The 14,296-nt window shown below is 58.2% G+C and overlaps 1 protein-coding gene across 1 annotated transcript in view; it reads left to right on the top strand.

The window, feature by feature from the left end:
* Nucleotides 1-10,384: 10,384 nt before the first annotated feature.
* Nucleotides 10,385-14,296, top strand: part of SEMA6B (semaphorin 6B) — a 28,284-nt gene continuing 24,372 nt past the window's right edge. The window contains 1 exon segment of the mRNA XM_027587065.2: nucleotides 10,385-10,476. The gene's annotated coding sequence lies outside the window, so the exon portion shown is untranslated.

Genomic DNA, 14,296 nt, shown 5'->3' with positions numbered 1-14,296 from the left:
AGAATGCAGAAGAGAACCCCCGGTTAGGATTTCATGGCATGTAGGACACTAACTAGCTCATATCTAAGCTAATCTTATCCTGATGATCTTTAAAAGGAAAAATCCTGATAAATATGCAGTTCCTTAAATGCTCTTAAAACCAGCTTGACCATTTAACTGGTTTCCCCGACAACGAGTTAATCAACCATTGACCTGTGTTTACTCTACGTTGGCATGAGTCACGATTTCAACTTTCTGAGAACGGTACACTGACGCCTCTCTTGCAAATAGGGAAACCGAGGCTGGCTGCTCCCTGCCTTCCTCCTCCCAAGCCCAGGGGCCCAGTCACTGCACATGCAGGCTTTCCACACCCAGGCACCCCCCCCCCACTCCCCGCCCAGCTCCAAGAAGCAGCTCCAAGAACCTGTCTTCCTTCCGCAGCAGTGAGGAACCAGGTCAGCCAACCGCTGGGACATCAAAGGGAATCTATAAATACAGCTGCAGGAGGAAAAATAGACACTTTTCTAGCCCCTCCTGAGCTTACCTGTCTCCCACTCCAGGATCTTTCCTGGCCGGGCTCCCACTCCAGTAGCTGGGCCAAAGCCCCCAACCCCAGGGACCCTACTGGAAAGCAGTGAAGAGAAGCAGCTAATGGTGCTTTGGTTTTTCCTAATCGGCTCAACCTCCCTCCCCTGCCAGGCAGCTGAGAAAGGAGGAGCGACACTGGACCCATCCCTGGAAGGTGCAGGTGAGATTCTCAGCCCAGAACTGAGGATGATGAGGTTGTCAGAATCTTCAGATCCTAGAACCCTGGAACCTTCTTTCTTTCTCTTAGGGCACATGTGGGACTTCTATGCTGTGCGGAGCCCTGGGAAGTTGGCAGGGCCAAGGCAGGCAGTTCAGATTTGACCAGGGCAGTCCGGAGGGCTTTCTGGTGGAGGTGATATGAGCTGAGCCCAAAGGAGGTTGGGAGAGATGGGGGGGGTGAGGAGCCAGGTTGGGGAAGGGACTCCAGGGAAGGGGTTGGGGGTCTCCTGGATTATTTCTTCTTTTGGTCTTTGCATCCAAAATACCTCTCAGATCCACCTATTTCTGTCCATTTCCATGGCCCCTTGCCCCTGGTCCAGGCCCCTGGGTTGCTCCCCTAGACTAGTAGTCATCTCCTCCCTGGACCCCCAGGGGCCATGCCTACCCTGAGTACATGTCCAGAAGGCAGCCAGAGGGACCTTTTTAAAAGTTAAATCAGGGGCGCCTGGGTGGCTCCGTCGTTAAGCGTCTGCCTTCGGCTCAGGTCGTGATCCCAGGGTCCTGGGATCGAACCTCACATGGGGCTCCCTGCTCAGCGGAAAGCCTGCTTCTTCCTCTCCCACTCCCCCTGCGTTCCTTCTCTCTCATTGGCTCTCTCTGTCAAATAAATAAATAAAATAAAATAAAAAGTTAAATCAAATCATCTCACTTGCTCACTATAAATTTTCTCATGGCTCTCTAGTGCCCTTGAAATAAAATCCAAACTTTTCCCCATGCCTGTCCACCCCATTTTCTCCCCACCCTCCCCTCCTCCCTCTCTCTCCTTCGCTCACCTGCTCCAGACACATGGATCTCCTCACTGTTCCTCCAGGCACAGTCTTACCCCAGGGCCTTTGCACATGCTGTTCATCTGCCCTTTCCCTGTTTTCCCCCCAATTGGATTTTACTGCTCCTTTCCATCTCAGCTCAAATGTTACCTCCTCCAAGAAGCCTTTCCTGATGCCCCCAGACAGCTACTGCTCCTCATTCTTTCCCCCCCCCGCCGGCCCTTACAATAATCTGAAATTATTTTAGGGTCATTCATGTGTTTTCTTATTTTGTGTCCATGGATGCCCCGAGAAGGCAGAGACCCTGGCTAGACCTCACTTCCATGGGCCTCAATTCCTCCATTTGTAAAACGGGGGTGGACTTAGGACAAGCTGTTCCCATGGGGAAACTGCCTACCTTGTTTGTCATTAAAGTTAGTATTTCTGGGATGCCTGGGTGGCTCAGTCAGTTAAGCATCTGCCTTTGGCTCAGGTCATGATCCCAGGGCCCTGGGATCGAGTCCCACATCGGGTTCCTTGCTCAGCGAGAAGTCTGCTTCTCCCTCTACCCCTCCCCCTGCTCCTGCTCTCTCTCGCCATCTCTCGCTCTCTCTCAAATAAATAAATAAATAAAATCTTAAAAAAAAATAAAGTTCATATTTCCCTTGCCCGTTTCTCTAGACTCCAGCAATCATTATGCTAATTGTGCAGGTTTTATGTAAATGACATGCACATTTATTCCCTGCCCCCCTCCCTGAAATCCCCACTGGCCTAGGGGAACTGGAAGCTGGGGAGCGGGCAGTGCCAGTGATGTGGGAGCGTGTGGTGGGGGTCTCCTGCCCCCCACCGCACGCTTGCATCACAGGAGTCATCTTCTTACCTCCACCTCCATCGCGGCCTGTTGGAATCTTCTGGAAGGGGAAAACTGAGGCCAGACAAGGGGAGCCACTGGCCCCAGGGCAATTCCAGGGTAGGGCTGGGATGAGAACCGGCCCATTGCTCTGTGGGACTCTGGAGGCAAAGAGGCTTCCCTGACGCTTGCCTGGACCTTGCCCACTACCTCATTGAGTGCCTACTTTGTGCCGGGTTCTGTGCTGGGAGGTGCTGAGACCAAGCCCAAGGGCCTTGACAAAGACAGCCGCCAGGTGCCCTGGGGCTCCCCGTCTGGGGTGGGTAGGATTCAAGCTGCGACATTTATGTTGGGAAAGAAGGAGAAGTTAGCAGAATGAGTCTGGGAGGAAGGGAGGCAGCAGGCAGGAGGAGGGAACTGCATGGGCAAAGGCCCTGAGGCAGGGGAAAAGTGGTCCCTGAGGGACAGAGTGCCCTGCACGACCTGCCCCCACTCCCTCCCTGCCCTTCCCTACTCCCTCTTTCCCCCTCACTGGCTCGAGCTCCTGCTGCTCCAGCCACTTGCCTCCTCCAACAGGTCAGGCATGGTCCTGCCCCAGGGCCTTTGCACTGACTATCCGCCCCCCACGTGGAACGCTCTTCCTCTATATACCTACACAAGTTTTCCCCTCACCTCCTTCGAGTCTCTGCTCGGATGTCACCTCCTCCATGAGGCTTTCCCTGACCACCTGTTTAAAATCCTTCCCACCCCACCCAGTGAGCACTCCACGTCTTCTTTCCTTGCTTAATTTTTCTCTTTAGCATCATCTGGCCCAGAACAGATTTCACTTGTTTATACAGCTTCACATCTGTCAACCCCATTGGAACATCAGCTGCACAAGGCCAGAGACTCGTCTGTTCTGTTCCTTGCTGCGCTCCCAATGACTAGAACAAGCTGGGCATCCAGTAGGTGCTCAATAAATACTTGTTAAATAAATGAATCCTGTCCTGCCCTGAGCCCCATGCTCTGCCAGGACAGGGCTTGGCTCTGTCTCGGTCCTCACTGTATCCCCAGCACCGCCCAGGAGAGCTCAGTACAGAGTAGGTGATCGGTAAAGTTAGATGAAGAAATAGATCCACGAGGGGCAAGCCCCATGGGCTCAGCTCTGCTTCTCAAAGACTGTGGAGGTCCTGTGGCCAGAGCAGAGGTGGCCCCGGGTGGGGTGGAAAGGTACGAGAAATACGGGCAAGGAGTGTGAGCTCAGCACCCACCCACGACACCTCCACACTTTGATGTCAGTGTCACCTGAGTTGAGAGCCCTGGTGGCAATGACTGAATTGCCACCAGCTGAGGTCATTCACACACATCCTCCAGTGTCACCGTCTGGTTTTTTTTTTTCTCCATAACAGTTTTGATTTTCCTTTTATTTTTATTGTGGTAAACTGTACATGATGTAATATTTATTGTTTTAACCATTTGTAAGGGTTCCATTCCATGGCATTAAGCACTAAGCACATTAATGTTGTCGCGCAGCCACCCCCACCATCTGTCTATTCCCAGAACTTCCCATGTCCCCAAACTGAGACTCTGTCCCCATGAAGCACAGACTTCCCATCCCCTGCCTCAGCGTTGGCTCCCACCCTCTCCTGTCTGTCTCTGTGGACGGGACTCCTCTGCGGACCTCCTGGGAGTGGGGTCCTACGGGATGTGTCCAGCTGTGTCCGGCTTATTTCATTCAGCATAACATCCTCCAGGTTCATCCATGTTGTAATGTGGGTCAGAATTTCCTGCAGAGAGCACACCCGTTTCACCACTGGCTTGCTTGCTTTGGGTGAAGGGCAGCTCACCACTCTATTACTGATTCGAAAATGGATTAACACGATGATTTTAGAGGAAAGAAAACAGGATTAGAAGAGTTGCCCTGTCCCCCAAAATGGTCAGAGGTCTCTGGGAGAAAGAAACACTGGCCAGGCACACAAGGATCTTCCCAAGCACAGGAAGAAGCAAGTGCAAAGGCCCTGAGGAAGGAGCTCTGTGTGTTCACTAGGCTGGGATGTAAAGGCCAGGGGAGGGCAGATTTTGAACAGGGATAATGTAACACTCCCCGCCCCCCACAAGTAACCATGTACTTCAGCCCTCTCTGTGCCTGTTTCCTATCCATATCCAAGGACAGACCCCAGGGAGCTCAAAGCTTCCTGGATCCCTCCTTCTGCACTTCCCACTTCTGGGAACCAAGGTGTCCCTTGCCTCATTTGCACATGAGGCCTTCGGGGAGGGGGTTCTGGGACAACCCGCGCTAGCCCAGGACACACCTGGGCCTTTGGGGGGAGGATTTCAGTGGTTCTGAGCTGAGGAAGTGCTTATAATTGCTCCAATTTCCTTGCACATCAGGCAGTGAATCCTGCTGCTTCTATCTAATGTTTCCTGGGCCCATGTAGGGCGCTTTTAGCTCCTGCCAGACCCAGTCAGCCCAGCCCCTGGTGCAACGGGCTGGAGAGGGGATGTCAGGCTGGGCAGCCCTCAGCCACTCCCCACTGACTGCCTGGCTGAAGGCCTACTGTGCGCGGGGGCCTTGCATACAACCTCTGTGGGGGAGGATTTGGACGAACTCTGAGACCAGGTGCCCTGGGTTCAAATCCCCATCCTGGCTGAAAACGTGCAAAGAGCCTACAGTGTACACCGTAAATGCTTAATAAATGCTCCTTGCGTTATTATTTCACTGGGCACCCCTCCCCAGCCTGAAGGGGTGACCTCCTATTGCCCTATTTTGCTACTGAGGGAACCGCACGACCCTGGGTTCCCTACTGAACCTTGGCTCCCCCCTCCATGTGACAAGGACAGACTCCAGAGAGCTCGTAGGTGCCCCCATTCGCTCATTCATCTGTTCAACACGCTTGCTGAGTGCCTACTGTGTGCCAGGCCCTGTCCTAGCCCCCAGGGGCCCAGTGGAGACCAAGGCAGACTCCTGCCCTTCCTTGGCACAGCTAACTGGCAGGGAATGGGGGTGGGGTCGGAAGAGAATAAAATAAGTGATAAAAAGAAATGCCAACAGTAAAAAGTACAGCAAAAGCAAACACAACAGAGAAAAGGGTGGTGGTTTTTTAATTATTACTTTTTATGGTTCCCCCTTCAGTGGGATTTCCATTTTATTTTATTGATTCATTTTCTAAGTAATGTCTACACCTAACATGGGGCTCGAAGTCACAATCTACAGATCAAGAGTCGCATGCTCTACCAGCTGAGCCAGCCAGGTCCCCCCAGAGTGGTGACTATTTAGATGGGGACATATTGGGGTGAACATTTAAGTTGAGACCTGAGTAGGTGAGGGACGAGGCGAGGGACAGAGCCATTCATATATCTAGGGGAAGAATATCTCCCTCCACCAGGCAGTAGGCACAGCCTGTGCAAAGGTCCTGAGGCAGGAAGGGCTTTTGGAGGAATAGGGAGGAGGGAGGAGGTTGGTGTGGGCGAAGGGCAGAAGGAGGTGGGGTCTGGGAGGGCACTTTTGGATGCAGGGAGCACGGACCAGGGTCATGGTCCAGGCTCCTGTATACACACCAAGACTGAACTACCATATGCGCCTTCCCCATGGCTGCCCTCTGCCCTCCAGCCCTCTATTCGTGCCCACATCTCTGAGATTTCTGGATAACAAGCATTTATGGAGTACCTACTGGGTGCCAGGCACTGTTCTAGGCAATGGGGATTCAGCAGGAAACAAAACAGTGCTGTGTGGGGAACAATGTACAATACTTGGCTGTGACAAATAAAATGAAGAAAACCAAAGCAGGGTAAGAGGACAGACAGGGATGACGCAGCTGTCACTGTGGAGGTGACATTTGCATGAGACCTGAAGGGTGGAGGGTAGGTCATGCTGGAATTCAGTGGGGACAACATTCCAGATGGAGAGAACAAGTGCAAAGGCCCAGAGGCAGGACAGGCTGGATATAAAACTACATATTCGAAGCACCCTCAAGCCCTTGACAGCTACACCCCCAACATTTCAGAGTGGAGCCACCTCCTCTTCCTCCAGGAAGACCCCCCCTGGGTCCTCAGTACTTCCAGATGAGAGTGGCACCCAATGGGGCTGAAGAAGCAAAGGAGGGAGGGTCTGTGCCGGGCTCAGAGGGGCCCAAACACAGGGCAGGGGGTGGCCATCAAGACCCCACCCGCTCAAGTGAATGACCCCAAGTCACTTGCCTTAAGAGCCTACCAAGCTAAGGGGTCCCTGAGCCCCTGGAAATTATTAAAAGCATGGGGTTCAAATTCCAGCTCCATTCCCTGGCTATGTGAGCCAGCAAGACATTTCTCTCCAGGCCTGTTTCCACACCTGAAAACGGTATAATAGTACCTGTGCTTTCGAATCCTGGAGCTGCATGCAGTAGTGGCGGGATAAACGGTTATAATTATTAATGCACGCCCGGCATGGGGCATTTTCTGGACCGCAGGCCCAGGGGTGCTGTGTAGTCTTTGGAAAGGGCCACACCCTCTCTGGGCACCAGGTCTCCCAAAACCTTCCAAGAGCTCCAGGAGGGTATTTGAACTTGGGGAAGGGTCCACAAGAGGAGCCCCACCCCAACCCGCCCTGCGAAGAGGCAGGGGTCAAAGGGCGAGGGGCAGGGTCATGCCCCCCAGGCGCGCGCCCATGCACACACACACACACACACACACACACACACACACACACACACCCCTACCCAACCACAATGGGGGCAGGGTCATGCCCCCCAGGCGCGCGCCCACACACACACACACACACACACACACACACACCCCTACCCAACCACAATGGGTTCTAGGCGGTTAGCTCTGCGGAGGGACCAGCTGGGCGGATTTAGCCGGCGCATCTGCCGCCTGAGCAGCTGCCGTTCTGGGGGGGCTGGAGGGGGATATGGGACTAGGGAAAAATCTGTCCGAGGAGAATCGCGTCTGCACTGTCCAGCTGCCGCCTCAGGCTGGAGGGACACCCCGAATCCGCCCGGACCCCGGGCCCCTCCCCTGCCGCGGCCACCCCCACGTGCCTCTGGGGGAGGGGGCGTCGGGGAGGCCCTGACGTCACACGCAGCCTCAGCCAATCGGAGCTGCCCTTTCCGAGCCCCCAGGGGATTCCCAGGCCCGAGCCGCTACTAGGGGCGCGACCCGGCAGCGACGACCCCCTAACCTGGGCTTAAAAGAGGGCCCGCACCTGGTTAGGTAAAACCAGGCTGGGGCCCGCCAGGGAGGGAACGGGACCCAGGCGACCTCTCTGAGACGCCGCCCGCCGGCCCGGCTCCCGCGCGGCCCAGAGAGGGGCAGAGAGCGGCCGGAGTCACACAGCAGGGCGCCGAGGCAGGGAGCGTTCAGAGGGTGCGCGCAGGCAGCCGGGCGGGGTTTCCCTACCCCGCAGGCGCCAGGCACCAGGCCAGGCGCAGCCTCAGCCCATCCCGCGGCCCCCAAGGCCGCCAGGGCCCCTCCGGATCTCCCCAGGCCCCCTCGGACCCGGGGCCGCAGCCCGGCCGCGCTGGGAAGAAGGTGTCGGCGGACGCGGGCGCCGGCAAAACCCGCACTGGATTCCGCCAGCGTCGGAGCAGGACGGGAGCGCAGAGCGGCTCAACCCGGTTGCTCTGGAGGGGAAACTGAGGCCTAGAGGGGCAAGCTTTGCTCAGACTAATACAATTAGGAGGGTGTTGCTGGCGCTGGTGACCTCGGGCGAGGCTCTTCCCCTCCCTGGGCCTCCCTAGCTCCCCCCGAGGGCAAACTGTGAACTTCCTGCCACCCCCTCCAGGTCAGGGCTCAGACAGTCAGGAGCCCAGGGCTGGGGGGAAGGGAGCAGCCCGACCTGACCTTGCCCTGGTCCAGGGCATGAAAGACCCATTCATGTCCTCCCAAGCCTGGGTGGCAGCTGAGCCGGCCTGCGGGGGTGGGGCCTCCCTCAGGGCCTTTGTCCCAAGCAGGCCCCTCTGCCTAGTATAACCTTCCCACCCCACCGCCCCGCACGCCATGTGCTTTGCCAGATCTATCTATGGTCCTTCTCTGGCCCCCAAATCACCTCTCCGTGGCCCTCACTCAGTCCCCGTCCCCCAGCAATCTCAGCCTGTACCTGGACCTTCCATTCTGCAGCCCTGGTTCTTCTATGACCCTGCTAGTGTGAAGGTAGTGAGTCAGTTCGTCTTTTTGACTGCTCAGACCAGGACCTGGCATCCAGTGGGTGTCCAATAAATGTTGAAGGAATAGATGGCGAAGGACTCCAGTCTGGCCAAGGCCATGGGCAAGGGAGGGCATGCCGGGGGGTGGGGGGTGGGCACAGCATGAGTACTGGTGTGGAGGTGGGAAGAGGGCTCAGAGCCTGGGCACCAAGCTGAGGGGCTGGACTTAGCGCCCCCCCCCCCCGCCCCGGGTCAGGCAGGCCTCCATCTTCCCAGGTGGGCAGGACACAGGGGTAGGGGCTGGTAGAGAGCAGGTGCCGGCTGATTTGCCTGGGACGGTGGCTCAGCCGGAAAGCCGGTCAGGGCAAAACCATTAGCAGGAAGGCCTGGCTGCCTGCGGAGGTTTGTGGTCTCGGCCGGCCCCTGGCTGATGCCTGGGGCCTGGAAGAACTGGATTGTCTCCACGGAAGCCAGGGAGGCTGAAGGTTGCCCAGGATCCAGTGTGTCCTGAGGAGTAGGGTTCAAAGTCTGAGCCCCACTTCATGCTCTGCGCATGGCCAGTGGGAAGCCACATGCCCTGTCTGAGCCCGCCAGACTGCTGGGAGCCATGGATGGGACAAAGTGGGTAAGGCCTACCTAAAAGGTGCTCAGGAAGTCAGCAGTAAGAGGGCTCATGCTTTCTTCCCATCCATCGGTGACCTCAGGCAAGCTCCTCGACCTCTCTGCGCCTCAGCGTCCCATCGAGGGCAGCCTTGGGGGGCTTCCATGAGGAATGAATGAGATGATTTATTGAGAAGACACCCAGCATGCAGTGTGTGTGCAAGAAGCATCACTAGATAAATACATAATAGTAAAACCTTTGTTGAGCACCTACTGTGTACTGGAGATGCTGGAGGGACCAGGACAGCCCACAACCCAGTAGGGAAGACATCTGCATACATGTCGCACTCATGTTGGGAGGTGCTTTGGACCCAGAATACTGCTGAGGCTCTGAGAGGTTCTTTTGCTCTCCTAAGGTCACAGAGGGTCAGGGGGCTTACAGGGAGGTCTCCCAAACCTGAAGACCGGTTTGTCTTGGAGTGCCAAAGGAAGGGGCCAGGAGGGCTCCCCACTGGCTCGGAGAGGCCCGCAGCCCTCTGGAAGCCCCCCTCTGGACCAGGCCCTATGGGCGCTGGACAAAGGACAGCACGAGCGTCGGGGTGATCTCTGCAGCCGGCTTGCCTAGGTTCAAATCTGACAGTTTCTAACTGAGTGACCTTGGACAAGACGCCTTCCTGTGCCTCAGTTTCCTCACGTGTCCATCGAGTGTTGTTAAACATAATGCTTGTGGATTGAATAAGTGACCTCATATATGAAAGGGGCCATGTAGACCAAGGGGTTCATGACGCCGCATCATCTCCATCATCCCCTTGGGTCCGCTTGGGGATGGATCCTGGGGATGCGAGCCTGGCCAGCGTGGATGAGACCAGGAAGTCGGGGCGGGGCCCAGTTAGGCCCCCCACGTAGACAAAAGCAGGGTGCCTCCTCTTGGGTCCCTCCTCCACCCCCACCTCCGCCTCCAGCGCCTCCTGCCGCCCACCCGGCTCCTCCCCCCGTTCCGCGCCGCCGTAGCTCCGGGCCGGGTTTTGCGTGACTCTGGCCCGGCTTTAAGCGGGGGGTGCCCGAGGGGGGGCGGAGGTGGCGGAGCCGCGAGTCGCAGCGGCGGCCGCGGCGGGCGGAGGAGATGCGGCCGCGGCGCGCCCCGGGTCCGGCCGCCGCGCAGCGCCCCCCCCGGAGCCGACGCCAGCGCGCCGGGGGCCGGGGCTGAGCCCCCTCCCCCAGCGAGGCGCCGCGGGCCGGGGGCGGGGAGAGCGCGCGCCCCCAGCCCCCTCCCCGCGCGGGATGCCCGGCTGAGGCGGCCGGGCCGGGACAGGTGCGCGCACGACCCCCCCCCCGCCCGCGCCCTCCCGCCCTCGCGCTCCCTCCCGCGCACTCGCGGCGCGGCGGCTCCGAGGTAAGCGCCCCGGGGCGTCTGCGAGAGGGGGCTGGGGGCGGCGCAGTCCCGGGGTGTCTGTCGGCACGCAGCTGGGGGGCTGAATCGTCGGCTGGGGCGGCCGGGTCAGGCGCTAGGATGGGGGCCGGAGGGCCCCGCCGCCGGGAGGGGGATGGATTTGGCCGGCGAGGGGGTTTGTGGAGCGCTATCGCGGGAGGATCTGTCAGCGACGCAACTGGGGAGGGGGCTGGATTTTAGGGGGGCCACTGTATGGAACGGTGTAGTGGGGGTCCAGTAGCATCGCTTTGAAGGGGCTGGATTTGGGCCTGGGGCGCTGAATGAAGCACCATAATGGGGGAGTCTAATGGCACCGCAGCCGGGGGGGCCTGGATTGTTGCCTGGGGGCCTGTATGTGGAGCTATAATGGGGGTTCTGTCGGCACCGCAGCGGGTGGAGACTTTGTCCGGGGGGGCCGTGGGAGGCACAATAACGGGGCTCGCGGCTGCGCCGCTGGGGAGCTGGATTTGGGCCCAGGTGGGGGGTTCGGGGTCGGCAGGGGCCTGCTGGCCGGGGGTGGGGGGGTGGTGCTGGGGGGCGGAGCCCTGAGAGCTAAGTCGAGGCGGACCCGGGACCGGTGCGGTGGTCCTGGCCCGGTGAGGCCCCTCCACCCCACTCGGCGGTCCAGCCGCCGCACCTTGGGCGCCCCTGAGCCCTCTCCTGCCGCACGCCCGGCCCAGAAAGAGTCCAGGGCCCGGGCCGCGGGGGAGGGGACGCGGTGGGGGGAGAGAGCCAGCCTGTCCGGATCCCCCCGTTGCAGTGGGGGCCTGGGGGGTTCGGGGCCCCCCAAGAGCTGACAAAGGGACAAAGAAAGCGTCTCTCTCCGAGCGCGCCGGGAGAGGTGGGGGGCGCCGAGTGTGGCCCCCCTCCTGCGGACGCTGATTGGTCCCCGGGGCGGGGGTCACGTGCCCCCCCTCTCCGCCTTGCTCTCCGCCTGCGGGCGCCCTCCGAGTTTAGGGCACCTCCCAGAGGGGGCGCTGCTGTAGGAACCACCCCCCACCCCTGCCCCGGCAGATGCTGGAGCTGGGAGTATTTGCAAGAGTCCTGGGGCTGGAGGCGATTCACAGACCCTCAGCCCCTATTTGGCCCTCCCTGGCCGAGGTCTTCGGCATCCTACCCTCCCTGCCCCTTCGCCCCCCACCCTCACCCCCACCCCGGAGGTTGTCATCTTTGACCCGCATACTGGAGGGGAACTGAGGCTTGGAGTTAGAAGAAGGGACCTTCAAGCTTTGGGGATCTGGGTTTGGGCTTAAGGAGGAAAGCGGGAGGGTGGCTAATGGCTGGGCCGACAGTAGAGACGCCACCCCCACCCCATTTACAAAATTGCATTTCTTCATGTTTCTCTGGGTTCCCTCAGCTCTCAAGGAGTCCTCTGGCTGGAGCATCCCCTCCTCCATGGGCTCCCCCCACCCAGCCTCTTTCCCAAATGCTAGTAGACGCTATTGGTTTCCTTTAGGGGTGAATTTTGGGGATGTATCTGGGCAATCGGTCTAAACTCTATTTAGAATGAGTACAGCATGTGGGGAGATGGCTGGGGCTCACCAGTGGGTCCAGGGCCCACCTGGGAGGGGGTCCTAAGCTCCCTGGGAAGTTGGCTGGGAGGTCACTGTGGCCCATAGGAGATCCCTTGATTACTGGGTAGGTGGTGGCCTGGCAAAAGCTTCATTCAAGTGGCATGTGAACTGGCCTGTTCCCAAGAGTAGATGGGGAAACTGAGGCCCAAGAAACTGGCAGAGTGGGCAAAGGGGGAAGCCAGACCTCTCCTCTGCTGGGGTTGCTAGACAGGGTTAAGGGGGAAAGGAGGTGCCACATCAGCTGAAACCCAGGAGCCCTCCCAAAGGTTACCCTGGACCCACCACCACCCTGTCCACTCTGGGCTGTGTGGAAATTTCGACCTGGAGCTTCCAGTGCCCCAGCCCTCTCCAAAAGAAAAAATTCGGTGTAGAGGAAAAAGCTGGGGCTAAGAGGGCCACAGCTGTGTGACCTCAGACAGGTGTCTAGCCCTCTCTGGGTTGCCATCTCCTCAGGAGGAGATCTTTGGGTTTAGGGCCTGAGTGGAGGGAGATTGGGCAAAGAGAGGTCCCGTAAGAATGCCCTGGATTTGTACCTCTCCACTCTCCCTCCAGTTCCTGCCTACCTTCTGCTGGGGTTGAGCACCCACGGCTCCTCCGGGTCCTGTCGCCTCCTCTGCTTTGAGGTGAGACAGTGTCTCTGAGCGGAGGTCTTGCTTACCCAGCAGGGGCGCCTCCGCCTCTAGGTTTTGTGTCCACCTTTGTCCACTGGGCAAGGAAGGTGCTGGAGACGGGCCATGGGAGGGTTTGTCATCTGCAGTGGCTGCCCAGAGCTTGAGACAGGAGTTGCTGAGGTTACATGGGGCTGGACCTGGAAGATAGAAATCAAACTGTCCTTGGAAAGGTGACCCTGACGTCAGCCCACAGGACAGGTGAGCTGGGTCCCTGGAGGCTGAAGGACATGCCGGTCGCCCCCGTCTCCTGGGAAGGTGGTATCCCTGGCTGACCCCGGGGTGGGGCCCGTCCTGCATGCCTGGCCCTTTGTCAGAAGACGCTGGGGTGCCCAGGGAGGCCTCAGCCAGGGTCAGGACAAATGGAATCAGGGAGGACTGCCTGGAAGAGGGGGTGCTGGCATTGGACTGGAGGGATGGGAAGGATGATCCCAGGAGAAGAGGAGGACAGGGATTCGAAGTAGAGGGAGTGAGCAGCAAGAATAGCCACGGCAGCGTGTGTTGGGGGAGCCCTGAGTGGCTGGACTATTTTAGAGGTGGGAGATAAAGAGCAGTTAGGCCTGAGAGTTGGATAGGGTCCAAGAATGCCAAGTTGAGCTTGGGCTTTATCCCAAGGGCAGTTAGGAGCCACAGAAGGTTTTAAAGCAGGGGAGGGAATGGGCAACGTTTTGGACCTTGAGCAGCTGAAAGGAAGGGTAGCTAAGAGGAGAAGAGCTCCTGGAAACCCAATGAGCTGCTTGGAGTGGTAGTGAGTTGCCTGTCCCGGGAGGCAGGCAAGGGAGGTTGATAGCCATCTTTCCAGAATCCTGGAAAAATAATTCTGATATTGGTCAAGGCCCAGGTGATCCTCCAAATTTCTTTTAAATTTCCGGGTACTGTGGGGCTTTTTGAACTATAATATTTAAGATACTGTGATTCTGAAACTCTAAGCCATTTAAGGGGCTGGGGATAGTCTGATTCTAGCAAGACCCAGGAGTGATGAGGGCTGACTGTGAATGTGGCCCTATTGAGCAGAAGTAGGGAAATTGAGGCTCCAGGCAGCCCCATTGAGCAGAAGTAGGGAAATTGAGGCTCCAGGCAGCCCCATTGAGCAGAAGTAGGGAAATTGAGGCTCCAAGCAGCCCCGGAGTCAGGCCCCAGCCATCTGCCCCACATCCTGTGGTTGAATTACCCAGGAGCAGCTGCAGACTGGCCCCCCTCCCCACCCTAGACACAGCGCAGGTTTGGCTCGCCAGAGCCAGGGTTCAATGTGTGTCCTGATCGGTCTGGCCCTGAGCCATGTACTCTCTCATTATCACGGTTGTCTGTCACCTGGCCTTTGGGGATGTCCACATAAAGTGATAGGCATTAGAATATGCCACAGAGGTGACTTAAGAGGCCGGAGACCCCTCTTCCATTCCTCTGGGCAGGGATCCGGTGCCCCACCAGCCCCCCTTCATGACCCTTCACTGGTGGCCACCCCAGGGCCTGCTGGGAGGAGGCCCAGGCTAGTGAGGACTACATTTCCCAGGATGCATGTTGGCCCTGGCTGGGCCTGCTTTC

Source organism: Zalophus californianus, chromosome 1, assembly GCF_009762305.2.
Source record: "Zalophus californianus isolate mZalCal1 chromosome 1, mZalCal1.pri.v2, whole genome shotgun sequence".
Taxonomy (NCBI): Eukaryota; Metazoa; Chordata; class Mammalia; order Carnivora; family Otariidae; genus Zalophus; species Zalophus californianus.
Note: the sequence above shows the minus strand (reverse complement) of the source record. Positions and strands in the feature narration are given on the sequence as shown.